Source organism: Tupaia chinensis, unplaced genomic scaffold, assembly GCF_000334495.1.
Source record: "Tupaia chinensis unplaced genomic scaffold, TupChi_1.0 Scaffold000063_1, whole genome shotgun sequence".
Lineage (NCBI taxonomy): Eukaryota > Metazoa > Chordata > Mammalia > Scandentia > Tupaiidae > Tupaia > Tupaia belangeri.
This window is the reverse complement of record NW_006159521.1, coordinates 2,751,649-2,768,565: the sequence shown is the minus strand read 5'-3', so window position 1 is coordinate 2,768,565 and position 16,917 is coordinate 2,751,649. Positions and strand designations below refer to the sequence as shown.

Below are 16,917 nucleotides of genomic sequence, written 5' to 3'. Positions count from 1 at the left end.
TGGAAGGATAGGCTGGAGGATTGCTGAAGGACTTTCTGTACAGGATCTATGGAAGCTGGCTTCTTATTACCTAAAGGAAGGCACAGAGAAAGAAAAGAAAAGTTGTCGCCTCTATTAGGAAGGGAGATTGCGTGTAAGATTTTCTTTTCACCAGTGGCCAGTCCATGTGTGAATCAGTGGGTCTTTCTCATCACAGGAGAGGGGAACAAGAGGAATCTGTCTCTCTTCCTTCCTCATCTCCAAGCTTTGGCAAGGCAGTTGGGCATCCTGGCCTGGGGTGTCTGAGGGGTCCTGAGGTTGGATCCAGAGTAATGCCACAGCTCTGTCTGCATCACCGGCCACAGGGATGCCCCAGCAGCCCCCCTTCCTTGGTTGTAATGGATGAAGCACTTTGGATGAAAGGGGATCTGCCGGAGAAGAGATAGAGTGGGGCTGGTGGGTATCAGTGTCCGTTTATCTCCAGGAGGGCCAGACGCCGCCAGCGCATGCCCAGGTTCAGTGAGCGCCCTGTAACCTTAGGCAAGCTGCGTTCTCGTTCTCTCCCGCGCGTCTCCACCACCACCCCTCCCACCTCACAGTTGGTCTCATCGGTTCAGTTCCTCCAGGGACAAGGGTAGGTTGCACCCCTGCCCCCCAAGGAATGCCTCAGAAAACCCCCGAAAGGGGCGCCATGGTGTGAGAGCAGGCATGGGGATGCTGGGTGGCGGCCCGGGAAACTCCATTTAGACCTGGCTGCATCCTCACCAGCGACGGTTATCTACAACCGTTCGCGCGCTGCGTCCTTGTCGTGTGCACGGCTGCTGAAGGTAGCGTTGGTAAAAATGCAAAACGAAGCAGGCGCCTGAGTGGGAGTGCCTGCAGCACACCACCCACTGGCACATGCAGGAGATGCTGGGGCCAGGGGACGGGCTGTAACAGGAGGTGGCGTCTGAGCTGAGGCTGGAGGACAGGCGGAAGTGAGCCAGGCCCAAGGCAGGGACGCAAGGCGTGGTCTTCTGGGCAGGGCGGACAGTAGAGGCAAAGCCCGGAAGTACGTGGGTGTTACTGATGGAGATCGCAGGAAGTGTACAGATCTGCAGGCAGGAACAAAATGTAAAGGACCTCAGACCTTAGTTTAAGGAGTTTGAATCCTGCGGACAGCCCTTCTAAAATAAAGCTTCTCCTACTAGAGGCTCTGTAATGGTTCCCACTCCCCCCCCCCCCCCCACACAAGAAGTAGAAGCCAAAGTCTTTACATGGCCGCCATGCTCAAGGCCTGGCTTCTGACCTCAACTTTTCAATGTCCCCCACTGCACACTCACAACGTCCTACTTATTCCTCAAATAAGGTGGGTAGTTCCTGCCCCAGGACCTTTGCACTGTCTGTTCTCCTGCCCCAAATGCTCTTTTCCCAGAGATCTGCATGGCACCCTCACCCTCTTTTTTTTTTTTTCTTAAGAGAGATTTTTGCTATAGGTGCATTTTTCCTACATCTGTTGCCAGAGAGACAGAAAGAGATAGACAGAAAGTGAGAAATCACCCCCTCCCCAGGGGGCATGGCCACACCGCAATCCCTTCTCCTTCATTCTCCCCTTGGGATCTTGGGCACACACGCACACGTGCCTGGTGTGAATTGAAGCCACCGGGTCCAGGACTCAAACCGCAGTCGACTACATGGGAGTCCAGTGACATAGGCATCATGTCATCTGCTGGTCCCTAGCACTGATCACTCTCTAACATGCCGTATAATTTTCTTATTTATTGTATCTTGTCTGACAAAAATATGAACTCCAGAGCAAGTGTTTTTATTTGCCTCTTTGACTACGTCCCCAGCACCTAGAATAGTGAAGGGCACAGAGTAGATTCTAAATACACGCTTCTTTAAATTTTATTTTATTTATTTATTTATTTATTTATTGCTGTAGAGTATGTGTACTTACCGGAGAGAGACAAAGAGACACAGAGAGAGAAAGGGAAAGTGAAAAATCACCCCTCAGGATGATGTCCATGCCATAATCCCTTCTTCTCCATTCTGCTCCTAGGATTTTGAGCACACATGGCTTGACATAATTTTCAAGCTACCAGGTCCAGGACTCAGACTGTAAAGTCGGCCATGAGGGATCCAGCCTCCTTAACTTCCATGCCACCTGCTGGCCCAATAAATGCTTCTTGGTCAAGGGGCCATTGACAAGCATTGTTGGTGTGGGAGCGACATGCTCAGATTTCCAAATTAAAGTCCCTCTAGCTGACCGTAGTCTCACAACGGTGCTTCCACCCCACTGTTTCATCGTGACCCACGGTCATGAGTGCATTGGAATTATGGCCTCGCGCCACACTATGAGGACACAATTACGCACAGCTTCTGTCTCAGTTAGGAACAGAAGCTTCACGAGGCAGCAGTTTCCCTTCCACCCGTGGCCACGCTCTGTGCTCTGTTTGCTCTCCCACTCCACTCCAGTCCAGTCCGGGCCATTCCATTCTGTTCTGTTCTATCCTATTCTGTGGCTCCTTCATTTTGTAAGCTGCATTGTGGTTGCGAACTACTAAATGGATTTCATAACCCAGTTTGAATCTTGTAGTTAAAAAAAAAAAGCACTGGTAATAATGTTCTGACTATACGACATTATAAATATACTAGAAATAATGGAATTGGGCACCTCGAAATGGTAAAGATGGTGACTCTTCTGTTACATGGATTTTCTCTCAATGACAAAAAGATGTTAATGGTATAGAGGACTGATTTTTAAAAGGCCAGGTTGGAAATAGAAAGACCAATTAGGAATAAATAATATAATCCAGGAGAGAGACGACAAGTAGACAGAATGTCAAAATAGAGAAGGACACTTCTGGAACGATTTAGAGGGTTAAATTGGAAGGCGTGTGAGTTGGGAAGAGTTAAGGATGCTTCTAGACTTCTGCCTTGCATTCTAGGGGGCGGTGGTGCCATGGTTTGAAATGAAGAACACAGCCAGTGCATATAGGGCACCTTTTCATTTACTTATTTTTAGTTTGTGATAGGGTGTGTGTGCTTGCCAGAGAGAGAGAGAGAGAGGGAGGGAGGGAGGGAGAGAAAGACAGACAAAGCGAGAAGGCACCCCCAGCAGGGATGGCCATGCCACAGCCCCTTCTCCTCCATTCTCCTCTTGGGATTCTGGGTACACACACACGCACCTAGCATGTTTTCTGAGCCACCGGGCCCAGGACTCAAACTGCACAGTTGGCCATGTAAGTCCAGCTGCCTTAACCTTCATGCCACAGGCTGCCACCACTTTTCCTTGTTAAAGTGCCCTACATGAGTTAGAGCTGTGCTCTCACACACTGGCCAAAGTGTAAAAGAGCTGTGAGGCCCACGCTGCACTGTTGGCCAGCCAGGGAAGCCTGTAGTGTGAGGAGAGAGGCCCGCCAGCACTCGAGGGTGGGCAGTGAGACGGGGGGAAATAGGCCGGGAGCGGATGGTGCAGAGACTGTGAGTGTGGGGCGCTGTGCGAGTCAGTGGCAGGAGACGTGCAAGAATGCAGGCCACCAGCAAGGCCTCCAGGGTTATGGGCCCTGGAAAGCGTCCGGCTGTGTGCAGAGCTCCCTGGGTGCTCTTTCTCAGGCTCCCTGGCAGACGTTTTTACCCTCATCCACACCTCGAAATCTCAGGCTTCCTTTCTTCATTCCAGTACCTTCCAACATTTCAGAGCCCAGCTCAAACTCCACCTCCTCAGGCAGCCTTCCCAGATGGCTCTGTCGGAGTGGAGAGAGTCTCTCTTATTTCCACCTCTGTGGAGACTGAGGAGAGCTTTGAGGGACTTCTTGAGGAACAAAGGCAGAAAGGCAGGGAGCTCAGAGGTCAAGGCCCACTGGCCGAGCCTCAGATGAACGGGTTCCTAGAAACAGACCTCCGAATGTCCATGGCCTCAGAGGCAGCCCGGCCCTGGGCCTTGGGAGGCCACCTTGTTTGTACCGTCCACACCGCCTCGTCATTCTCTCCTGTCCCTAGACACACGCCAGCACGGGCAGGCTGTCCTTGCTTCCTTTTGTGACTTCCCTGTATTGGGATCCCACGGCCTGAGGAGGCCCCTGAAGGAAACTGCTTGGGAGCAAGGTTCCTCTGTGGGGCTGGATAGAGAGAGGGAGCTGGGACGGCACCCAGAATAAAGAGCTAGCCAGCAAGGCTGCCCAGCTCAGAGAACCCGGCTGCGGGCAGAGACGGCACGCTGCTATGTAGGATCCAGGCTGGGTTCTGTCAGGTGTCATGGTGCTGGACAGAGTTCTGAACGCCTTTCAGAGATGCATGCGGCCTCTTTAGCAGCAAGGGAGACTACTCAAGGGCCCAAGGGACCGAGGGGAACGAGAGACTGTGAGGCCACAGTCAGCTTCCAATTGTCCATAGAGGAGCTGGCCTCCAAGCCTCACCTAGCACTTCAGGACAGCGTCAGTTCCACAAACACTCATGAAGCCCTGTCTGCATCTTCTGGGCAAAATGGTCAGGTGCCGAGAAGGATGCAGACAAGGCCCCCTCCGGGCTGCCCAGCATCTTTGTGTAAAATAGAAAAGCCAGCTCTTCCCCTAAGCCAGCACAGACCCTCACCTCTGGCCTCACACGCACCCGCAGCACTCGGGCTGCACCAGCTGAAGGCTCCCGTGCAGTCCAGCCTGAACCACCAGGTGCGGCCGTCCTGGGTACAGCGATACCCATGGGAGGGTGCCCCCACAGCAGCTCAGAAACTGGTTGGCAAACACACATATAACCAGGCAACTGGTGAAAATAGCACGTGGGACACAGAGGTGGAAATAGGGGTCTTGTGGGTAGGAGAGACTCACTCCACTCTGACAGAGCAATCTGGGAAGCCTGCCTGAGGAGGTGGAATTTGAGCTGGGTTTTGAAATGTTGAAAGGTACTGGGATGGAGAAAGGGGACATGGGATTTCAAGGTGTAGATGAGGGTAAACATGTCTGCCAGGGAGCCTGAGAAAGAGCACCCAGGGAGCTCTGCACACAGCCGGACCAAATGGCTTCTCCGATTTCCAAGTACAGACAATGGGGTTACGTCCGATTCACCCACTGCAGGTTGCAAATGTCCTCAGTCGCAGTGCATTTCACACCTCACCTGCAGCGGAGCATCGCAGTTTGGCCTAGCCTACCTCAGCTGAGCTCGGAACGCTTACGTTGGCCTGTAGCTGGGAAAAATCCTCCATCACAAAGCTCATTTTATAACACGGTATGGAATATCTCATGTGATTCATTGAACACTGCACTGAGCGTAAACGCAGAGTCGCTTACTGCCACCGCGCAGAACCACCAGGTGTACTGCAGCAGCTATCGCGAGCTCAGAAGAAGTTCGGAATTCAAAATCTGAGGTTTGGATTTTTCTTCTTTTTTTAAAAATTAACCGTACGGTACCAGCGCTTGATGGAGAGAGAGAGAGAAAGTGAGAAAGCATCCACTATGGGGGATGGCCATGCTGCAATCCTTTCTCCTCCATTCTCCCCTTGTGGTTTTGGACTCCTTGTGTTTTTGGACACACACACACACACACACACACACACACATGTGCTTGACATGTCTCTCAAGCCACCAAGTCTGGGACTTGAACTGCACAGCACAGTCAGCCATGTGGGAGTCAGTGTCTTAACCGTGACACTAGCTGGCCCCAAATCTGAAATATGGTTTCTACTAAACGGATGTAGCTTTTGCACCATCATAAAGTCAAAAAAATTATACATAGAACCACCGCAAGTTGGTCTGGATATTCAAATCACCTGGGGCTTTTGCAAAAATGCAGATTCAGGCTCAGTAGGTAAGGAATGGGCCCAAGATTCTGCATTTCCATAAGGCTCCCAGGCAATGCTGATGCTGCTGGTCTACAGACTACACTCGGAGTAGCAAGGACGTAGAAAAAAAGCACAGAAGAGATTTTCCAGAAGGCTAAAGTATTTGGCCTTGAGATTTTTCTCGGCAGTAGTGTCTGTCCAGTGCAGGAGCAGAGTGGGGAGGAATTCCAGGGCGGGAAGACCCTGCTCATAGTGCCGGGTGAAACCATGGCTTCTGGGCTCCATTCTCTGGACTTTGAAAGGCATGCCCTCTCCATGTGGCCTTCCCGTGGAATACACACATTCCAGCAGAGCAGGGGCCCCTCCACTCTGCACAGGGTGGTGGCTGTTTGAGCAGATCACTAGCAAATACAGCAGGAGGGGCACCCTCTGATAGGAGGGGCTCTACTGATAGGACCAGCCTGCCCAGATGCTTCCAGCTGTCCCTCTGCATGGTGTGGGCCTGCAGACCCCAGACCCAGGGACTTCCTGGGTTGCTATGCGGGGCACCCAGGACTACCCTCTGGCAGGTCACAGTGTGAATTCCTCTTGTAAGGCAGTCTCACTTCTGCGAAAGACCCAGCCCAGCCTGGTTGGAGAGGGTGTTCCCCACTCTCCAGCCTTCTTGGGCTTTCACTCAGTGCATATTCCTCAAGAAGTCCCTCAAAGCTCTCCTCAGTCTGACCCTCCCTCACGTCTATGACAGCTTCCCCAGGCTGCTTTCATCCCCTGGCTCTGCTCTCCTCCAGTTCTTCCTAGGAGACACCTTGAAATCTCATGCCCCCTTTCTCCATTCCCATACCTCCCAACATTTCAAAGCCCAGCTCAAATTCCACCTCCTCAGGCAGGCTTCCCAGATTGCTCTGTCAGAGTGGAGTGAGTCTCTCCTACCCACAAGACCCCTATTTCCACCTCTGTGTCCCACGTGCTATTTTCACCAGTTGCCTGGTTATATGTGTGTTTGCCAACCAGTTTCTGAGCTGCTGTGGGTGCAGACCCCCCGTGGGTATCGCTGAAGATGCAGACAGGGCTTCATGAGTGTTTTCATTGCTGGGGGGTCCTCTGCCCCCTTCTTATCCACTACCCCCTCCACTGCCCATCCTCTCCTCCACTTCTCTGCTCTGCAGCCCTTATCACCACCAGGCACACTGGGCATGTGCCTGTTCACGTGTTTTTCTCCTATTTCCCACTTCTCTGAATGCAATCTTTTCATGGGCAGATTATTCATTTTGTGCATTGCTTTATTTCCAACAGGGCCTGACACATAGAAGCATTCAGCATATTTTGGTGAATAAGTTATTGATAGAATGAATAAATGAAGGGTCCGGATGGTATGTGTTTTTTTGGGGGAGGATGGAGGGCAATGTTGGAGGAAAAGTCTGGAAAGTAAGAAAAGGTCTGCTATAGTTTGACTATGTCCCCCAAATATTTATGTGTTGAAACATTGTAATGATTAAGAGTGAAAGCTCGATCCAGTTATGATGTTGAAAGGTAGGGCCTTTGGGAAGAGGTCAGTGGCTGGTTAAGATGAGGCCCCATGACTGAGCTCTGGTGGGTTTACGAGGAGAAGGAATGAGGCTGGCAGAGGCCATGTGGATACAGACTATACTTTGCTTTCCTCAAACGTCTGCCATGGGACCAGCACACGGTGTAATGGTTATGTCTCTGGACTTCCATGTAGTCGATTGTGGTCTGAGTCCCAGACCCATTGGTTTAAAACTCACACCGGTTGCATGTGTGTACATGCCCAAAATCTTGAGAGGAAAAAGATTACAGCAAGGCCATCCCCCTGATGAGTGATTTCTCTCTTTCTCTCTGCCTCTCTGGCGAGTGTACACGCCCTATAGCAAAAATCTCTCTCTCAAAAAAAAAAAAAAAAAAAAATCTCCCTGCCAGAAAAAAAAAAAAAAAAAAAGATTAGCTATCAGGCAGAACTTGCAGACTACTAAAATATCAGACTCTAATCTTAGTTTTACAAGCCTTCTTTGAAGATGTCCAGCACCCAAAACCTCTATAGAAACGGTTTTGGGATTCTCAGAAGAGAGCAGCCCTACTGGAAATTATGCTGCTCGTATACATTTGAAAAGTGATTTATGTTTTGAAAGGGAGAGTGAATAACAATAGCACATCATGTATGCTTCCAAAAACAATTTAAAAAATATATTTTGAAACCAAGGTAAGCACAGTTAGCAAGGTGATATAGATAGCTTTAAAAGAAAATCTAGATGCACACTTGAAAAGTAAAAACATAATAATATTAGTTCAGAAGAACAAAAGTGTGTTTGACTTGGAAGAATAAGCTTTAAAGATATGTATTACTTGAGTTTTTAGTTTTAGAATAGTAGCATAAATTGATAGCTTTAACAGCAGTTTTTGACTTACAGTAGTTTGATGGCTTTCATTATGGTTGTCAAAAAAAAAAAAAAAAAAAGTCTGCCTGTCTGCCTTCCACCATGTTGTGATGCCCTGAACCTTGCAGCCACCAGAATCGTGAGTCAAAGAAACCTCTGTTGAGATAAATGACCCAGCCTGGGTATTTCTGCTTAGCAACACAGTAATGGACTAAGACAGGATTACATCCCAAGAGACCAGGTAAATCATGTAAATGGGACTTCTTTTTATCCTGTAGAATGCACAGACTCACTAGGGGCGTTGGGGGGGGGAGCCCATGTCGAGACACGTTCCAGAAAATCAATTAGGATACAGGCTACAGGGTAGATTGAAAGGCTGCAGCAGAGGCGGGAGACCAGCTGGAAGACGGTGCTCAGAGCTCAGTGGTGGGAATCCTAAACGAGGGACGACAAGACTTGCTGGAGAGCTGGAATGTGGGAGCACTTTATAGGGTTTGGCCCGAGTGACTAAAAGGCTGCAAGGATGGAGCTCCATCCACATTTGCGATGAGGCCAGGGTGGAGGAGCCCTGGAGGAGGTCGTGGTCATGAGGGGTTTATTTGGGATGTGTGAACTTGGGCGTGTCTATCCAACGCTCTCCTCACGTACATGCCGTTTATCCTGACCACTGGGATCTCACACAGGCTGTTTGCTGCCCCCAGAATATCACTCTCTCCCTCTCTGCTGACCACTCCTAGCTCCATTCTCAGGAGACAAATCAGAAAGAGAAGAACTCTAAGAACCGGGGCGTCCTTTCCAGCTCCCGCCTGCCCTGACAGTGCAGACTGTGCTCCTTCCCATTCCCAGGTGAGCACAGAGGTCTCTAGGGCTGGAGGTGAGGAGTCAGCTTGCGGACCAGGGTGGGCAGGTGGATGGGTATGTGATGGACAGCCTCCGGGCAGGGCCACGGCAGCCACCTGTTCACAGGCGGTCCCTGCTGCCAGCTCCCTACCACGTTACCTCAGTGAAATGCAGCCTGTAGCCGGCATGGCTGCTGTTTCTCTGCCTTCTCTGGGTCTGGTCCCCACCTTTGACCTACGACAGTGCCCAGCAGTCTCGCTCTCTCCTGGCCCAGTTCCTCATGCCCATCTTCCCTTCCCAGTGTAGCACAGGATTGGAAGTGAGACCCCACGGCCCTCACTGAGAGGCATGAGGCGGAAGCCCGGCAGCCCTCCCCGCATCTCTTTCTGCGTGGTGGAAGGATGCCGGTTGTTTAATCCAGTCCCTAGGAATTTTTCCCTGGCCCTCATTGGAAGTGGTGTACAGGGAACCAGGCCAGGTCCAGCTATGGCCAGACCCGCAGCCCAAGGGCTGTAGCCTGGTGCACAGTTAGCTGCTGTGCTCCTGCTGCTGCGCTGGGCGGTGATTGAATGTCGCCTCGTGCATTAACTATGTATGGGAGAGGGCTGCTATAGGCGCTTAATTACCCACCCCTCACCCCGGCTCCATCCCTAGTGAGGGCCACCTGGATTAGCACCCTGATGGATTACCAAGGGCTCCAGTGTGCCTGGAGCCAGCGCATTGTCACCACTGAGAGGGGGGCAGGGACTGTGTTACATCTAACCTGTCTGTCTCTGCTGGGTACCCCCTCTTGTGGGGCTTGGGCACATCACCCTGGCATACTCAGCAGACCCCCTCATTTCGTGGGCTCATGTCTTCTGCTGGGACAGCACCTGCCAACCACAAACCCACTGCAAATCCCTTAGGAGGGACTTTGGCAAAAAGAGTCAAAAGTCAGCAGTTTTGATAACTCTCCAGAGAACATCACCCCTGGGCTGTTTCCAAAGGTGGGAATTAGCTGGCAAATCAGGAAACACAGCCACAAAATAAGGGGTTGGTTGTTTGCAGAGAAATTGTCACAACTGGGAAAGAGAAGAGAACTCCAGAGGGTAAAGCCTCTTCTCTGCACTCACTGGTGGGTAAGCCGCTGCACTCTAGGCCTTCAGAGGAAAGGAAAGAATTCACGATTTCTATTTGGGGTTGAAATGTAGAGAGCAGTGGCCTTAGGCCTGGCAGGAGAGGAGTAAGAAGGAGACTACTGGCTTCCTCTTCCGTGGATTTTATTTCATTGACTCTTAGCCACAACATTATAAAGCAGATATTTCTGCACTCGTTGGTTAGGGGCAGGAATAAACCTGGAGAAGTGACGTAACTTACCCGAAGTCGCCCAGCCTGCAGATGGCCAACCCCAGGGTGTGATTCTGGACTCCGATCTCCCCTCAGTACATTACATGGTCCTTTTGGCATAATTCAGGAACACGGGAAACCCAAACCTTGCTCGAAAAGATCTTAACTTCTATTTAAACACAATCCGAATAAGAAATACGAGAGCAGGCAGCACTGACTAAATTAATTTGAATCATCGAATATTTAATTAGGGGCCCCATGGAACATCCATCCAGGAGAACAGTAATTATGCCTAAATACATATTATGTTGACTAAACCAGTATCACTGATTTTGTTTTAAATCAAGAAATACTGGGCCAGCAGGTGGCGTGGTGGTTAAGGAGCCGGACTCCCCTGCGGCCAACCACAATTCGAGTCCCAGACCTGGTGCCTTAAAACGCAAACCAGGCCCAGGACCAGCAGATGTCCTAATGGTTATGTCACTGGACTCCCACCATTAGTAACCACAGTTCAAATCCTGCCCTGATGACTTAAAACTCATGTCCCAGATCCCGAGAGGAGAAGGGAAGAGAAGAGATTACAGCATGGCCCTCCCCCTGAGGGGGCGAGTTCTCCCTTTTCCTCGTTTTGTCTCTCTCTAGCAAGCACGTGTGTTCTATGGCAAATACCTAGTTTTATATATATATATATATATATATATATACACACACACACACACACACACCCCAATACCCTTAGAGATATCTATTCAACCCCTCGCTACACAAATGAGGAAATCCCAGAGACTTCCACAAACAGTTCGGGAAAGAACTAAGGTGATTTTTACTATATAAAATGTGTTTTTGTTCTGGTGGCATTTGAGATCCTTCTCTGGTATTCAAATATTATGTAGCAAAACAAATGTTCTTACAAAAGAAAGACTCACATTCTACCCTAGTGGATTTCTGGGCTCCATTCCTAGTCCCCATTTACCAGTCACAGAAGCTGGTTCCCTCTGTCGTCTTGAGGAGCTAGTCGTATTTAATCATGCTTGCTTCAGAACAGTGGGCAAAGTGGGAGATACAGTATCACACTGAGGAAATTAATGGCCATATGACCCATTATTTTCATTAAAATTTTTTTTTAGAGAGGTTTTTGCTATAGGGTGCATGCACTTACCAGAAAGAGAGAGACAGAGAGACAGAAAGTGAGAAATCACCCCCCAGGGGGGATGGCCACGCAGCAATCCCTTCCCCTCCATTCTCCTCTCGGGATCTTGGGCACACATACACTCGTGCCCGGCGTGAGTTTAAGTCACCGGGTCCAGGACTCGAACCGTGTCTGACTACATGGGAGTCTTGCGACATAGCCATTACGTCAACTACTGGTTCCCATGATTAAAATATTTTTGAGCATGTATCATCTCAGTTTAAGTTCTGTTGATTGGATGTTTGGTACATGCTAGACTCTGGGCTGGGTGCCTTTTATTTTAAGTATGGCACCTTTACTAGCCAGAGAGAGAGAAGAGGTGGCAAGAGTCAGAAAGCATGCCCTGGGAGGATGCCCTCCCAATCCCTTCTCTCTCATTCTCCTCTCAGGATTTTGGGCATGCACGCACATGTACCCAGGATGATTTTCAAGCCCCTGGGTCTGGGACTTGATCCTCACAGTTGGCCATCTTGGATGCAGCCCCCTTAATTTCCATGCCATCAGCTGGTCCAGGGCTGGATGCTTTTATATTTATTAAGTTAATCTTTACAACAACACTATAAAATGCATGGTATAATTTAATGCTACAGGAATTGAAGGAAGCCGCCCCAGATCACATCATCAGGAAGTTTCAGAACCGTCGCATGAGCCTGTATCAGTCGATGTTGGATTAAGACAATGTGTGCTAGCCCCTTAGCAAGCCAGCTGACTCGCTTCGGGTGAGATGCAACCTCTGTGGGGCTCCTCATGTCTGTCACCAGGATAATAATACCTGCTCAGTGTGGTGCACTGGGGCTCTAGGAAGATTGGACACGAGACCATGTGGAATCATATGTGACCCTCTAAGATACACAACCCAAAACTCCCGAGCATGTGCATGAAGGGATGTACAAACATGCTCGTGGTAGCATTGTTTGTTACAAAGAAAACTTGGAAGCAACCTCGATGTCATTGGCAGGAGAGTAAATAAATGAAACATGATTTATTCATATACTGAAATATGAGACAACAGATTACGCGAGTGAACTAGATCTTACAGCTTTCAGTATGGACAGATCTTGAACATACAGTGCTGAGTGAGAAACAACTGCAATGTGTGTGCAATCATTTATGCAAATTTCAAGCACATACATAAAGCACTCTGAACTGTTCATAGGGCTTGCACCTACCAGTAAACATACTAAACACAGATGAGGGGCCAGCAGGTGGCATGTGCTGAGGCACTGGACTCCCTCCTGGCTGATTGCAGTTCGAGTCACAGGCCTGGTGGCTTGAAACCCAGGCCAGGTGTGTGAGTGTGCATGCCCAAAATTTTGAGAGGAGAGTAGAGGAGTTTTCAATGGGGCTATCCCCCTTGGGGGAGGGGGGCTTTCTTGCTTTCTGTCTGTCTCTCTGGTGAGTGCAAATACCCTAAAGAAAAAGAAAATCTCTCAAAAAAAAACCCAAACAAACAGAGAAGTACACACACCAGGGGCCAGCAGTTAGCGTAATGGCTATGTCGCTGGACTCCCATGTAGTTGACTGTAGTTTGAGTCCCGGACCCACTGGCTTAAATTCACGCTGGGCATGTGTGCGTGTGTGCCCAAGATCCCAAGAGGAGGATGGAGGAGAAGGGATTGTGGCGTGGCCATCCCCTCTGGGGCGGGTGGGCTCTCACTTTCTGTCTCTCTCTGTCTTTCTGTTGAGTGCATGCACCCTATAGCAAAACCCCTCCAAAAAAAAAAAAAAGGAAGAATCACTACTTCTGGGGGAGGGATACAAAGGACACTGCAACTGTCGCTGTAATTATTTTTTAGTCTGAAACTAATATGGTAAATGCTAACATTTGTTAAATCTGGGTGGTAGGTAGTTGGATGTTGCTCTTATTCTTTTTGTGTATTTTTAAAATACCTCACAATTAAGAAAAATATCAAGAGGTAAACAACTGTGAATCATCATTATAATATCATTCTTTATTGCTGCCATCACTGTCATCCAGGGACACTCAGCTGGGTGACAGCTGCCTGATTTACACTCAGGAGTTTTCCTGAGGATTAAATGAAGGGACATTTGCAAAGGCCTCAAATGGCTTCACTCCTCTCCCCGGTGGCTTAATAACTAAGGAATCTGGGACCAGCAGTTGGTGTAATGGCTATGTCGCTGAACTCCCATGTAGTCGACCGCAGTTCAAGTCCTGGATCTGGTGGCTTAAACTCACACTGGGTGCGTGCGCATGCGTGTCCAAGATCCCGAGGAGAGAATGGAGGAGAAGGGATTGCGGCGTGGCCATCCTCCCGGGGTGGGGGGATGATTTCTCGCTTTCTGTCTCTCTCTCTGTCTTTTTGGCGAGCGCACACGCCCTGTAGTGAAAACCTCCCCCCCCAAAATAAATAAATAACTAAGGAACCCCAGTGGAGACCACAGGAACGCTCCAGGAAAGGAAGCCCCCAGTACCCAAATTAAGGAACTGTTTGAATTGTGTTAAATGAGACGCTGTGTGCACTGTCCCATCTGCGATTTTCAACAGCTACAACTACCCCCATCGGTCCAGGGAAATCAGGCCAGATCTAGAAGAGACACGTCATCGTGCAGGTGAAAGGCAGGGCAGCTGAAACCTCTCAGGGCCTTGGCTCTGAACTTCAGGCTCTGAGGCCTCCTTACCGAGACTTTGGATGCGGGAAGGGCAAGTAGAACAAGGGCAAGTTGTGTCAAACTCTCAGGTTCAATTCCGATGTTTGGAAAAATTACAGCTATTGTAGTAAACAGAGGCAATGGGCGGGACCAGGTGGTGGCACAGCAGTAAAACGTGATGCTCTGTGAGGCAGTCGCACATCCTAAGGTTCCCTGTTCAAGACCTCCCTGAGTATGCCAGGCATGCGCTTACGGGGGGGGGGGGGGCGTTTTTCTCTCTCTCCTCTCAATAAATCAACTTTGAATATATTGGGTCAGTGGGAAAGTCACGACATATTTTTGCATAGAAAAACACAAAAACACATTATGACTTTTCTGAGGACACAGTATATCTAAGTGATGACCATGATGCTGAGCTGAAAGCTATTCTGAGGCTGTAGAGGGGATTTCAACAAGTGGTAGAAGGCAGACAACTTGGTCATCTATGGTGACAGAGCACAAGGAGGGGTGGGCGTACAGAGAGCAGCCGATGGTATCTGCAGGAAAGGGGGAGGGAAGCCGATGGTATCTGCAGGAGAGAGTGAGGGAGGATGTCCAAGGAGGATACATGGTGGGAGCGAGGTGGGGAGACCCTGAAGGCATTCTGAATACTGCCCCCACCCGCCATGTGCCCAAGCACAGGGCTGGTACTTGGCCACATGAAAATGCACAGGGGTAGCAGAGAACAGCACTGCCCAACAGAACTTTCTCTGATGACGGAAATGTCCTGTATCCGTGCTGTCCATTACGGGGGCCACTCACCACCTAAGGTGACTGAACACCTGAAATGTGGCTGGCGTGACTGGCGATAGACAGCCACATGGATCTGCTGGCTGCTAGAGCAGAAGGCACAGGAGAGGAGACTGACTAAACATTGTGATGGAAGGAAAGCGTTGGAGAAGTTCAGAACGGTGAGCCACTGCCTACAGGGGGTCAGCCCTAATCAGGCACTCCGTTGAGGGGTTCCCGAGTAGCTCTGGGCATCTGAGGCAAGGAAGGGAAATTCCAAAGTTTTGTCCAGAAACCACCCTCTTTATTCAGTGTCTGGAATTCAACCAGGCGACTTGGCTCCAGGGCGTCTGCTGACCTCTGAGCATCGTGCAAGCTCCGGGGAGCACAGCCCGGTGCAGGAGGCCGAGCAACCTTATGGTGAGAGTGTGTCGCTGTCAGGCCCATTCTGTCCACGCCACGTGGCCCCATGGGCTGGGAAATTGCTACCCATGCCGTGGTTTCTTTTGGTCCCTGGGTGTACTGCCCAGAAAGCACCTGCTCTGTGATTTCATCCTCCCTGACTTCCTTCTTTCCTTTCATCCTTCCTTCCTTTATTTTTTTTCTTACAAAAATTTTGATGGAATGTTTCCACAGGCCTTAACTTTTGCACCGTGGGGTCCATTACCTCAGCAAATGCCTCTCTTAGTTGATGGAGCTCTCATCTCCGTCTGAGGCTTTCATCTGTAGTTACAGGGGCTGTTGTGTTTGTTTCGTTTTCTTCTTAGACCCAAACGGAAAGCACTCTGCTGTGCATCTTTGAAATCAGCTTGTCCAGGTTCTGTGTGTTCTAGATGGAAGGATAGGAAACCCCGAGTTGAGTGCCTGACCTCCGGCCAGCCTGAGTTGACGGGAGGGAGGCGTTAGGAACCACACGTGACCCGGGAATGGCATGTCCCTTTTGCATAGGGTAAATCCTCCATTTTTGTCAACTCCTCACGTTTCTACTGCCTGTGCTTTCTCCTCAAAAAGTATTTCTCACCCTGTGTGCAGGGAGGTAGCTCAAATTCTAGACCTCCTAACACAGACTCCCTTCTTTATCCAGCCTCCCCGGGCTCCCCTGGAAGTTAGACGGAGGAAGAGCCGATGTCTCCCCCTGTGCTGTACCTCGAGCTCACCCTGTCCTGTGACATTAATGAGCTAGGTAGGATTGCCTTCCCAAACTTTGTTTCCCTTTCTCTCTCTCTCTTTTTTTAAAGTTCACTTATTGATTTATTTCATGGACAGGGTCCCACCATGCTGTCAACCTTCCCCTAGTCTCCCAGACAGCCAGGATTACAAATGCATGTGGCAAGTCCAGGTCAACCTGAGATCCAAACCTGGGGCCTCCTCAGTATCATGCAGCAGGGCCCTCCCTCCCATCTACGCACTTGCAGTTGAGCCAACCTTCTCAAACTTTGATGTGCATGCAAACTTCTTTGGGGTCTTGTTAAAAGCCAGGTTCTGTAGCCACCAGGTTCTGTAGCCACTATCGCCAGCCATTGGCCATGAGCTGCCTGCCCTGGGAGAGGGATACTATCTCCCTGGATTAACCTCCCAGGCATTTTCAGGATTGGTGGCTCCCTTGTGGGCAAGAACAAGTCTCCAGATGCAGGCTCAGCAGGTCTAGCTGAGGCTCCGGATTCTGCAATGCTAGCGGGATCCCAGGCGATGCTGAGGTGCTGATCCGTGGGCCAATTTCAGTAGCAAGGCTCTTGACTCACGCTTTGGTCCTAAAGGGCCAGCACCCAAAAGGGATGTCAGAGGCCAGGTGCTCTAGAACCAGCGCCCAAGCCAGCAATTCCTAAACAGATGCTGTCTTGAGAAACTTGTAAGGCAGTCGGGGAAGCAGGGTGAGGCCGGGGAAGCAGTCACACAAAGAGGTGGTCCTGACTGAAATCTAACTTCCACCTGATCCCATCAGGAGCTCCAGAATGTGAATGACACCACAAAGCTGCTCCGCATGGAGACAAGGGAGCCAGGTTCTGTAGCCACCAGGTTCTGTAGCCACTATCGCCAGCCAATGGCCATTATTCGCC

The 16,917-nt window shown here is 50.0% G+C and overlaps 2 long non-coding RNA genes across 3 annotated transcripts; one reads left to right on the top strand and one right to left on the bottom strand.

Annotated features, from left to right (window-relative positions):
* Positions 1–16,762, bottom strand: LOC102491087 (uncharacterized). The gene is made up of 4 exons (XR_333523.2): positions 16,286–16,762; positions 15,528–15,689; positions 745–1,073; positions 1–70 (listed from the first exon to the last, which is right to left on the bottom strand). It is a non-coding gene; the product is annotated as an uncharacterized LOC102491087 (long non-coding RNA).
* On the top strand, positions 64–12,437 carry LOC102490528 (uncharacterized). 2 transcript variants are annotated; one of them, XR_333520.1, is made up of 5 exons: positions 64–613; positions 5,034–5,323; positions 8,256–8,368; positions 8,865–8,973; positions 12,073–12,437. It is a non-coding gene; the product is annotated as an uncharacterized LOC102490528 (long non-coding RNA). The 2 variants fall into 2 exon arrangements; XR_001371450.1 differs by having other exon boundaries at positions 8,811–8,973.
* Positions 16,763–16,917: the final 155 nt, after the last annotated feature.